Here is a 12690-nt window from a genome sequence, read left to right as displayed (position 1 = left end):
AATCACTCTGAACAAATTGCTGGATTTCACATCATGACACTATGGAATCAGCACTGGGTACTGTAGTGTCTCTTTGTCTTCAAAGTATTGGTTCATTTTATCCTGCATTATAAGATCAGTTCTCAAAAACTGTTTATAGGTTCTACACATGCATGCATTTTAGCATGTATTTCTATCCTTTCTATATTAGAGGGAGAAACAAAACAAAGCAAGACAAGACAAAACATATTCCTATAAACACATGAAACGAAAAAGACATATAAAATCACTGTACAAGGAGTTCTACCATGGTTACTGTGTTGTCTCTTGTTATCTTCAATGGAATTCTCTATATCATCAGACATAGTATAATTAAATATAGCAGTACATAACAATATTAATAAAAACACAACTTTGTAGATAGTGCAAAACTTCAACAACAGGTAATCAAACCAGAATGGGTATCATCATCTTGTCATCTTCAGTGTAGTTGCCTATACTCTCAGACTTGATACTACCAATCATAACAGTTTTGAATAAAATTTGTCAATACCAAACAGCGATCAAACAAACCAGATTTAACTAAGATCAGTCATGATAAAACAGTATAAGTTATAGAGGGCTCCACATTAAGTTAATAGGAAACTAAAAATGATTACTGTACTATATCCTGTTATTTTTGGGATAGCTGTCTGTGGCCTCAGATCTAGTGCAAGTAGACAAACTGGGACAGAATAAAATCTATCTAAGCAGAGCGGTGCGAGTAATGTGGGTTTTAAATCCTGATATACTATTAACAAAGTCCTCTGCCAGCTCTTTAAAGACTGTTCCTCCCCTTTCACTCCCCCCAGGGTGCACTGTGCATTTTTGGGTCTCACCAATACCCTCAGTTTTTAGATTGGGGGAAGGGGTAACCTGCTATTTACCTTAGTGATTCCAAACCTTCTCCTTCCAGGGCTTGATCTCTAGTTGTATTCCTTTACCTTTTAAAGCCTGTCTTTCCAACCCATCTACAAATCCTAGTCGAGTTGCCCCTGTTACTCTCTTGTTCCCTGTCACATAGAGCATTGTTTTCTCATATTTGATTTTCAGTCCATAAACCCTGTTTCAGGTTAATTATATTTCCTATAAAGAGCATCTCAGTAGATGCTACCTCCGGTTCTACTCTGCCTTGTTTCTCTCTCTTTTTTTTTTAGTGTATCAAGGCCATCTATATCAGAGATTACAAACCTACCGTCTCTGCTTCATTTCTGTTGTGCTCTTTTTCTACCATTAGTTGTCTACTTTTCTTCTTCATTCCACTTTCTGCTCCATTCACTGAGGCCTCTCTGCCACTGTTGCTGGAATCGTGGTACTTTTCTCTCTCTCCAGAATATCCTTCAGTATTCTCTGTAGAGTTGGATTGGTGGTTGTGAATTCCCCCAGTTCCTCTTTGTCTTGGAAGCATCTTGTTTCTCCATTAATTTCTAGAGATAGTTTTTGAGGGTATATCTATCTGGGATGGAGGTTATTTTCTTTCAGGGCTTAGAATACTGTGCTCCAAGCTCTTCTTGATTTGATGGTTTATGTCGAGAAGTCTGCCATGATCTTGTTGGATTTTGCTTTATAGGTAATCTGTTTCTTTTCTCTGATGGCTTTTAATATTCTGGTCTTATACTGAATTTCTGGGATCTTGATTATTATATGTCTGGGTGTAGCTCTGTTTTGGTTGTAGGTGGCTGGAGTTCTGTATGCCTCATACATCTGAATGTCATTTCCTTTTCCTATGTTTGGGAAGTTTTCCTTACTTATTTCTGTGAACAGCCTTTGTAGTTCCTTTGTTTGTACCCCTGCTTCTTTATTCTTAAGTTATAAATCCTCTTGTCATTTTCTAGCCTTTGTATTGTTACTGCCTGTTTCCTTGTTATTTTTAAGAAATTTTTCCTTTCATGATCGCACATTGCAAACCTGTCTTCCATTTTGGATAATGTATCCTTAGTTTCTTTCAAGCAGTTTTGCCAGCTTTCAATGGAGTTTTTTTATTTCCTGGTAATCTCTTTGAACCTGCTTCATGTTTTCTGTTTTCTTTATATTCTTCATCAAATGTTTCTCTCCTTTTTTTGTGCTCTTCCATTCTTCTGTCTGTGCCTTCTTGAGAGGTGTTTAGTATTTCTCTTATTAATCTACTTATATCGTGCTTTACTTGGTTAAATATTTCATTTTTGAATTCATATATGAGGTCCCAGAGATACCTCTTTATGTCCACTGATGCTGTGTCTGATATTGCATGTTTGCTGTCCTCAATCTCTTGTGTTTGCCTGTCCTGGATCAATATATTCTCGGGGTTGAGGGCTGGGGACTTTTTCTTGTTGCGTCCTCTTCTCATGTTTTTGGTTTCTTCCATACAGATATATAGAGGGGGTCCCAGTCCCTTTCCTTGTTGGTTATGGTTCTTCTGAAGCATGCTGGCTAGGTGATCCTGTCCAGTCCAGTGTGTTATTGAGGTGCAAACAGGGGTGGCGTATGCTGGCTCTTCCCCTCCGCGTCAGTCAACCTGCTGAGGCTTTCACTACATTAGTGTGTGTTGCGAGTAGGTAATTGGTTTAGGACAGCTTATTTGGTCAAGGCCAGGGACATGACCCAGGCCAAGCATACCCCTCCAATCTCGTCTGGAAAGGGAACAACTGACTGAAGTCACTGCTGTTTCTTGTTCTTGCCAGACCTGTCCAATTCTAAAATGTTGTTCTTGCCAGACCTGTCCAATTCCAAAATGTCCCATTGATGCCCCTTTCCCATGGAAGGGTTTTATTCCCAGCACTCAGCGAAGGTCAATGTAGATTCCTTACTAGCTCCATTCTCCGTTAAGCTCACCAACCTCCCACTTCAGTGCGACTGCTGTTCCAGTGAGTCAAAGCAGCAGGAATTTGGGCACGCGAGAGCACAGAATCTTATCTGCCTCAATAGTAGCCCCAGGACTGCATTTTTTTTTCAGTAAAATTTTTTAAAAATTTTTATTTAAGGAGAAAAAGAAAAAAAAAACAGAAAAAGGGTACAAGTTATACAGAATTTCAAAAAAATAAACAGGAAATCACTAGTTAATAGATTACATATTGTCATCTTAGAAATAGTTGTTCAAGTTACAAAATTAAAGCATATAAAGTGGACATTCAAACAGTGAGACTGCAAACAGTTCTGTTTAATGATCCAACAAAAACTCAGTAATATGGTTATCTATCTTATACGCTTAAATATACATGCAGTTATATCCTTTAGAGCACTTTCTTTTCCTCTGTTTTTTACAATGACAATTACACATTTGAGTTTTATTACTCCCACAGTTCTTACTACTTTTTTTAGAAGACAATAAAACCAAATGTGACATAACAAAACAAAGTCAAATCAAAAGGATGGACATAGTACATAATGTAAAAACAGAATCCAAAGTAAACAACAATGGTTACCATAATGCCTCTTGTTATCTTAAAAAGAATTGCCAATATCATCAGTTATGATGAAATTGAACAAAACAGGAAAGAACAAAACCAATGAAACCAAAACATTGGAGACATTACAGGACTTCAAAAGAAGATAACAGTCAAACCAGAATGGGCATCAAAGTGAATCTTATTGTGTTCACAGTTGTTGCCTCTGCTCTCAAACTTGGTACTATCAAGCAAAACAAAATAGAGTAAAATCAGTCAAAACAAGATGGTGAGAATAATGTAAGGGTTTCAAATCAAGTTAATAAAAAATCAAAATGGGTTACTATAATATATCCTGCTATTTTTTTTCCATAAATTAAAAAGATAAAAATAAAAAATAAATAATAAAAAAGGAGATTGAGATAAAAGAGGACATAACAACAAAACAGCACAGGTCAGAACATAACCATTTAAGCAAAATAGTGTTTCACCACAAGATATCCCGACATAAAAGTAGTTACCATAGTGTCTCTTTCCTTGAAATCTTTGAGTATAACTTCATATACTGTAGCATCAAACATATCAAGACAATGTAAAACCATTCAAGAGAATGACAGTATTACAGGGTATTTAGAACCAACTAACAAAATGAACAATGGTTTCTGTATTATCTCCTTGTCTATAAAAGTTTTTGTTTATATTATCACATATAATCCAATAAGATACAGCATGTTAAGACTGATGGAGACAGAAGAACAAAAGCTTGATGAGACTTCAAAACAAGATGATATTAAATCAGCACTAGCTATCGTGATGTCTTGTTTTCTCAAAAATAGCTGTTCATACCATCCAACCTTCTCTGCCTCATTTCTGTTGACCTCTTTCTCTGTCATTAGTTGTCAGTTTGACTTCTTCATTTCGCTTTCTGCTCCATTCATTGTGGTCTCTCTGCCATTGTTTCTGGAATCTTGGTATTTTTCTCTTTTAGAATGTCCTGTAGTATTCTCTGTAGAGTTGAATTGGTGGTTACAAATTCCCCTAGTTCCTCTTTATCCTGGAAGTACCTTGTTTCTCTATTAATTTCTAGGGACAGTTGTGCAGGATATATCAATCTTGGCTGGAGGTTATTGTCTTTCAAAGCTTGAATTATTTCGCCCCACGCTCTTCGTGATTTGATGGTTTGTGGCAAGAAGTCTGCTGTAATTCTGATGGGTGTTCCCTTGTAAGTGATCTGTTTCTTGTCTCTGACGGCTTTTAGTATTCTGTTCTTATATTGGATTTCTGGAATTTTGATTATTATATGCCTGGGTGTAGTTCTGTTTGGGTTGTAGGTGGCTGGGGTCCTGTATGCCTCATAGATCTGAATATCTTTACCTTTTCCCATGTTAGGGAAGTTCTCCTTGATTATTTCTGTGAATAGGCTTTGCAGTTCATTTGTTTGTATCCCTGCTTCTTCTTTTACATTCTTAATTCTTAAATTATAGATCCTCTTACTATCTTCTAGCCTTTGTATTGTACTGCTTGTTTTCTTGTTATTTTTAAGAAGTTTTTCCTTTCATGCTGCCACATTACAAATCTGTCCTCCAGTTCTGATAATCTATCCTTAGTTTCTTTCAAGCTGTTATGCCAGCTTTCAATAGAGTTTTTAAGTTTTCTGGTAATCTCTTTGAATCTGCTTTTATGTATTCTATGTTTTCTCTATTTTCTCCATCAAACATTCTCTCCTTTTTTTCTGTTCTTCCATTCTACCATCTGTTTTTTCTTGGGAAGTGCTTAATATTTCTTTAACTATTCTTTTTTTTAAGACAAAAAAAGAATGGACATGAAAAAACAAAGCAGTAAAAGGGTACAAGTAATAGAGAATTTCAAGAAAAAAATATACAGTAAGAAATCACCAGTTAATAGGTTACATATTATCTTCTCAGAAACAGTTGTCCAAATTACAAAATTAAAGCATATAAAGTGGACATTCATACAGTGAAACTGGAGACAGTTCCATTCAATGATCCAACAAAAACTCAGTAATATAGTTTTCCATCCTACACACTCAAACGTACCTGCAGTTATATCCCTTAGTCCACCTTCCTTTCCTCTCTTTTTTACAATAACAATTACACTTTTTGGGTTTTATTACTCCCATGGTTCTTATTACTTTTTTTGAAGAGAATAAAACCAGATGTGACTAAGCAAAACAGAGTCAGAACAGAAGGGTGGGCATAGCATATGATGCAAAAATAGAATACCAGGTGATCAAAAGTGGTTACCATTGTGGCTCTTGCTATTTTTAAATTGAGTTGTCTATATCATCAGGTATAATAGAATTCATCAAAACAGTACAGAACAAGACCGATAAAACCCTCGCTGAAGACCTTGCAGGACTTCAAAAAAAGGATAATAGTCAAACCATAATGGGCATCATAGTATATCTTATTGCCTTCAAAGTGGTTGCCTATACCCTCAAACTTGACAATCAAACAAAATAGAATATAGAATAATCAGATAGAACAAGATGGGGAGAGCAATACTGGTGTTGAAATCAGGTTAATAGGAAAACCAAGAAAGTTACTATAATATGTCCCTCTATTTTTAATTTAGTTTTCCCTTAATTAAAAAAAATGAGAGAAAATAGATTAATTTAAAAAAACAGGAGGGGAGATTAAGAGAGGACATTGTAACAGAACAACGCAGGGTAGAACCGAACCATTCAAGCATCATTGTGTTTCACCACCTGATAATCTAACATAATAGTAGTCACCATAGTGCCTCTTTCCTTGAATTATTTGAGTGTAACTTCATATGCTATAACATCAAGCATATCAAGACAGTGTGAAGCCATTCAAGAGAATGCAAGAATTACAGGGTATTTAAAACCAGCTAATAGAAAACGAACAATGGTTTCTTTATTATCTCTTTATTATCTCCTATAAAGGATTTTGTTTATACTATAGCATATAGTGAAATATAGTAAGATACAACATGTTAAAACCAGTGGAAACAAATGTACCACAGCTTGATAGGACTTCAAAACAAGATGATATTAAATCAGCACTAGCTTTTATGTTGTGTTGTTTTCTTCAAAATAGCTATTTGTACTATCATAGATACTAAAATCGAACAACCCAGGTTAAAACCATTGCGATTAATGAGTGAAAACATTATATGGCTTCAAACCAATATGACTGGGAATCATGATTACCACATACTTTTATGTATTCTTATCATTTCTTACACTAGTGGAACTATTCGGTATTTATACATGTGAGTTTGATTTATTTCACTTATGAATATGGTCTCAAGCTGCGTCCATTTATTTATAAATGTCTCAATGTAATCATTCTTTATAGCTGAGTAGTATTCCATTGTATAAAAATACCACAACTTTTTTATCCATTCTTCAGTTGATGGTCACTTAGGTTGTTTCCAAGATCTGGCTATTACAAATTGTACTGCGTTAAACATGGGTGCACATGTATCACTGTGGTATGATGCTTTCAGTTCTTGTGGAAATATGCCTAGAAGTGGTATAACTGGGTCAAATGGGGCTTCCAGTGTCAGTTTTCTGAGAAATCTCCAGAGTGACCTCCACAACGTTTGAATGATTTTACATTCCTACCAACAGTGCAGGAGAGTTCCTTTTTCCACTCCAGCATTTTTGTTGGTGGTTTTCTTGATCTTGGCCATTCTTTCAGGAGTTATATGAAATCTCAGTGTGGTTTTAATTTGTATTTCTCTAATGGCTAATGATGATGAACATTTTTTCATATATTTATTTGCCATTTGTATTTCTTCATCAGAGAATTGTTTATTTATCTCAGATGCCCACTTTTGGATTGGGTCTTTGAATTTTGGGGGTCTGATTTTTTTTAATTCTTTATATGTTTTAGAAGAACTCCTTTGTCTGAGGGGCAGTTCACTAAGATTTTTTCCCAGTTTATGGGTTTTCTTTTCACTATGCTGGAGATTTATTTTGACGTGCAGAAACTTTTTAATAAGAGGTGATCCCAGTTATTGATTCTGGGAAGTATTTCCCGTGTGGTTTGAGTCCTATTCATGAATTCTCTACCTACTCCTACATCTTCAAGTTTTTTTCCCAATTTGTCTTCCAGTAGATTTAGTGTTTCTGTTTTAATATTTAGATCTTTGATCCATTTAGATTTTATTTTAGTACATGGTGATAGGCATGGGATCTAGTTTTAGTTTTCAGCATATGGAGAGCCAGTTTTTCCAGCACCATTTATTAAAGAGACTGTCGTTCTCCCATTGAACATGTTTGGCCCCTTTATTTTTTTTTTTTTATTTTATTTAAGGAGAAAAGAAAAGAAAGAAAAAAAAAAACAGTGAAGGGGTACAAGTTATACAGATTTACAGGAGAAAAAAATGCGCAGTAGGCAATCACTAGTTAATGGATTACATATTGCCATCTTAGAAATAATTGTTCAAGTCACAAAATTAAAGCTTGTAGAGTGGACATTCCAACAATGATACTGCAAACAGTTCTGTTCAATGATCCAATAAAACTCTGTGATATCATTTTCTATCTTATACATTTAAATATACATGCAGTTATATAGTTTAGAGCACTTTCTTTTCCTCTCTTTTGTACAGTGACTATTACACATTTTGGGTTTCATTGCTCCCACGGTTCTTATTGCTTTTTTGGAAGAGAGTAAAACCAAATGTGACATAACAGAACAGAATCGGTCAAGTCAAAAGGGTGGACATAATAGATAATATAAAAACATAATACAAGGTGATCAACAATGGTTACCATAATGCCTCCCGCTATTTCTAATAGAATTGCCTATATCATTAGTTGTTATACAATTGAACAAAACCGTAAAGAATAAAACCGACAAAACCAAAACATTGGAGATATTGTAGGTCTTCAAAAGTAGATAAAAGTCAACGAGAATGGGTGTTATAATGAATCTCATTATCTTCTCAGCTGATGCCTAAACTTTCGAACCTGATACTATCCAGCAAAACAGAATAGAGGAACCTCAGTCAAAAACAAGATGGTGAGAGTAATACAGGGCTTCAAATCGAGATAATAGAAAGTCAAAGTGGGTTACTATATTATATCCTGCTATATTTTTCCCTTTAATTAAATGGATAAAAATAAAAAAGTAAATAATGGAGTGGAGATTGAGAAAAAAAAGGGCATAACAGCGAAACAGGTCAGATCAAAACATAACCATTTAAGCAGAATAGTGTTTCACCACCAGATAATCCTGATCCAAAAATAGTTACCATATTGACTCCCTCCCTGAAGTCCTTGAGTACAACTTCATATACTGTAGCATTAAGTATATCAAAACAATGTAAAACCATTTAAGAGAATGACAGCATTATAGAGTATTTAGAATCGTCTAACAGAAAATGAACAATGGTCTCTGTATAATCTCCTTGTCCTTAAAAGGTTTTTGCTTATACTATCGTACATAACAAAATCCAATAAGATACAACCTGTTTAGACCATTGGAGACAGAAGAACAAAAGCTAGATGAGACTTCAAAACAAGATGGTACTAAATCAGCATTACCTATTAAGATGTCATTTTCTCCAAAAAAAGCTGTTCCTATCATCCAATCTTCTCTGTCTTATTTCTGTTGAGCTCTTTTTCTGTCAGTAGCTGTCAGTTTGTCTTCTTCATTTTGTTCTCTGCTCCATTCGTTGTGGCCTCTCCGCCACTATTTCTGGGTTCTTTGTATTTTTCTTTTTTTAGAATATCCTGCAATACTTTCTGTAGGGTTGAATTGGTGGTTGCAAATTCCCCCAGTTCCTCTTTATCCTGGAAGCACCTTGTTTTTCCATCAATTTCCAGGGACAGTTGTGCAGGATATCTCAATCTTGGCTGGAGATTATTATCTTTCAAAGCTTGAATTATTTCTCCCCATGCTCTTCGTGATTTGATGGTTTGTGAAGAGAAATCTGCTGTAATTCTGATGGGTATTCCCTTGTAAGTGATCTGTTTCTTGTCTCTTACAGCTTTTAATATTCTGTTCTTGTATTGAATTTCTGGAATTTTTATTATTATATGCCTGGGTGTTTCTCTGTTAGGGTTGTAGGTAGCTGGGGTCCTGTATGCCTCATACATCTGAGTATCTTTACCTTTTGCTAAATTAGGAAAATTCTCCTGGATTATTTCTGTGAGTAGCTTTTGTAGTTCACTTGTTTGTGTCCCTACTTCTTCTTTTATGTTCTTAATCCTTAAGTTATGGCTCCTCTTATCATCTTCTTGTCTTTGTATTATTGCTGTGTGTTTCTTTGTTATTTTTAAGAAGTTTTTCATTTCATTCTCCCATGTTTCAAGTCTGCCCTCCAATTCAGATAGTCTGTCCTTAGTTTCTTTCAAGCTGTTATGCCAGTCTTGGATAGACTTCTTAATTTCTTGATAGTCTCTTTGAACCTGCTTCACATACTCAATGCTTTCTCTGTTTTCTCCATCAAGCAATTCTCCCCTCTTTTTCTGTTCTTCCATTCCACCATCTGCTTTTTCCTGGGTGGTACTTAGCATTTCTCTAACTATTCTGCATACTTCTAGCTTCAGGTCATTGATAACTTCATTCCTGAATTGGTCTATGAGGCTCTCTAGATGGCGCTTAATGTATATTGGTGCGGTGTCCACTATTGCCTGTTTCTCAGGATTGGGGGCCGAGGAGCCTTTTTTGTTGCTTCCCTTCCCCATATTTTCTGTTCCTTATAAAATGCAATCTTACATAGGAGGCCCGGCTTCCCTGCCTGTCAGCCACAGCCTGATCCAATTGTGCTGGCTAGTTGTTCCCGCCCACCGCTGCGCCCCAGGGAGTTGCGGAGGAGGCAGCCTACGCGGGAGTCGGTCGCTCCTCCGGGCCACCGTCAGGCTCTGGGATCTGGGTTAGGCCAGCCTAGGGAGTCCGCCAGCAGCGTCACTCAGGCCAGGCACCTTTCACCAATCCCGTCCGAGAGGGGAATGTGCGGCTGGAGTTGTCATCGCGCCCTGCTCTTACAGGACTGCCCGAGCCCAGAAAAACCTCCGCTGGAGTCAAACTGTGGTAGGGGATCAGTTTCTTGCTCACCTCGCCACCAGTCAGTTTTCCTTCTTGTCCGTCCTGTTTCCGACTCCATTCGCAGACTCCCGTTCCCAGAGCTCGGCGCGTCTCTCCTTGCCGAGCCGCTGTGGAGGCAGCCAGCCGCTGGGCGGCGGGAAATCCAAACCGCGGTTTCCAATGGCGCGGGGTCGAGCCTCCACACCGAGATTTTTCTGTTCCTACTTTAGCGCCAGGACTGTATTCTAAGTTAGATTCTCTCAGCCCAGTTCGTTCCTGAGTCAGCAGAGCATATCTGTACTGGTTCGTATCTCCTTAGTCCGGATCATTCCTGGCCTCTGAGCCGAGCCTTTAGAGAGCCTTCAGTAGCTGCTGCTGTCTGTCCGCCATGTTCTCAGGAAGTCTCCTGTCTTTAGTTCTTTACTTTTGTGTTTAATTCTGCTTCTGGACACTTAGGCAAAGCTTGTTGTCAGTTGTGATGCCAGCTATCACCAGGATGCTGAACTTTCTATTTATTTTAAAGAGCAAAAAGTTGTTCTTAAAAGGTCCAGAGTGGCTTGAGTGGCCTGCTGTGTTCTCTCTGGGATACTGTGTGTGCCCAAGTTTCATGTTTGGCCCCTTTAGCGAAGATAAGGTGGTTGAGTGTGTTTGTAGTTGTGGTTGTATCTTCTATTCTATTCCACTGATCTTCAGCTCTGTTTTGGTTCCAGTACCATGTTGATTTTACTACGGTTGCTTTGTAGTCTAACTTCAAGTCAGGGATTGTGATAACTCCTGCCTTGCCTTTGCTGCTTACAACTGTCTTTGCTATTCTATGTCTCTTCTTGCTCCAGATGAATTTTAGGAGTGATTTCTCGAGTTCTGTGAGGTATGTTGATGGTATTTTTATTGGGATTGCATTGAATCTGTATAAAAGTTTTGGGAGAATGGCGATTTTCACAATATTTATTCTTCGTATCCATGAGGAAGGGATGGATATCTTTCCATTTTCTGTGATCATCTTCAATTTCATTTTTCAGTGTATTATAATTTTCCTTGTACAGGTCTTTCACTTCTTTCGTGAGAGTAATTCTGAGATATTTCATTTTTTTGGTTGCTAGTGTGAAGGGTCTGGCTTCTCTTATTTCTCTCTTTGTTCTTAGTATATAGAAATGCTATTGATTTTTGAGTATTGGTTTTATATCCAGCTACATTAATGAATTTATTCATTATATCTAGCAGTCTTTCAATGGAGTTTTGAGGATCTTCTATATAGAGTATCATGTCATCTGCAAATAATGATAGCTTAACTTCTTCTTTTCCTATCTTTACACCTTTTATTTCTCTCTCTTGTCTAATTGCTCTGGCTAGTATTTCCCGCACTATATTAAATAGGAGCGGTGATAAGGGATATCCTTGTCTTGTGTCTGATTTTAAAGTAAAGGCCTTCAATTTTTGGCCATTTAGTATGATATTGGCTGTTGGTTTGTCATAAATGGCCTTTATTATATTGAGGTAAAGACCATCTATTCCAATTTTCTGCAAGGTTCTTATCATGAATGAATGTTGGGCCTTATCAAAATCTTTTTCTGCATCTATATAAATGATCATGTGATTCTTACTTTTGGCTGTATTGATACGGTGCATTACATTTATTGATTTACGTATATTGAACCATCCCTGCATGCCTGGGATGAATCCCACTTGGTCATGGTGTATGATCTTCTTGATGATTTGCTGCATCCTATTTGTCAATATTTTATTGAGGATTTTTGCATCTGTGTTCATTAGGGAGATTGGTCTGTAGTTCTTTTTCAGTTGGGTCCTTTTCAGGTTTTGGTACTAGAGTAATATTTGCTTCTAGGAACGATTTAGGAAGGATTGCTTCCCTTGCAATTTCATTGAAGAGTTTGAGGAGTGTTGGCATTAGGTCTTCTTTGTATTTCTTGTAGAATTCTGCAGTGAATCTGTCTGGGCCTGGGCTCTTCTTTGTAGCTAAGGATTTAATTACGTTTTTTATTTCATTAATAGAAATTGGGTAATTCAGTAGTTTTACATCTTTATGATCTAGCTTTGGTACTTCATAGGCTTTTAAGAATCTGTTCATGTCCTCTGTGTTATCAAACCTTTGAGAGTAGAGGTTTTTGAAATAGGTGTTGATGATTTTCTGTATTTCTATAGTGTCTGTAGTGATTTCTCCTCCTTCATTCCTTATTGCATGAATTTGAGCTTTTTCTTCCCTTTTTTAAATAAGGTTGGCTAGGGGCTTATCAATTTTATTCATTCTTTCAAAGAAACAACTT

The 12690-nt window shown here is 36.7% G+C and overlaps 1 protein-coding gene across 10 annotated transcripts in view; it reads left to right on the top strand.

Moving 5' to 3' along the window:
* Zranb3 (zinc finger RANBP2-type containing 3) overlaps window positions 1-12690 on the top strand; it is a 237497-nt gene that overhangs the window by 129829 nt on the left and 94978 nt on the right. The gene's annotated exons all lie outside the window — the stretch shown is intronic.

This window comes from Cavia porcellus, unplaced genomic scaffold (assembly GCF_034190915.1).
Source record: "Cavia porcellus strain 051 isolate PalLab524CR breed Dunkin Hartley unplaced genomic scaffold, mCavPor4.1 scaffold_12, whole genome shotgun sequence".
Classification (NCBI taxonomy): domain Eukaryota; kingdom Metazoa; phylum Chordata; class Mammalia; order Rodentia; family Caviidae; genus Cavia; species Cavia porcellus.
This window is presented reverse-complemented; position numbering and strand designations above follow the sequence as displayed.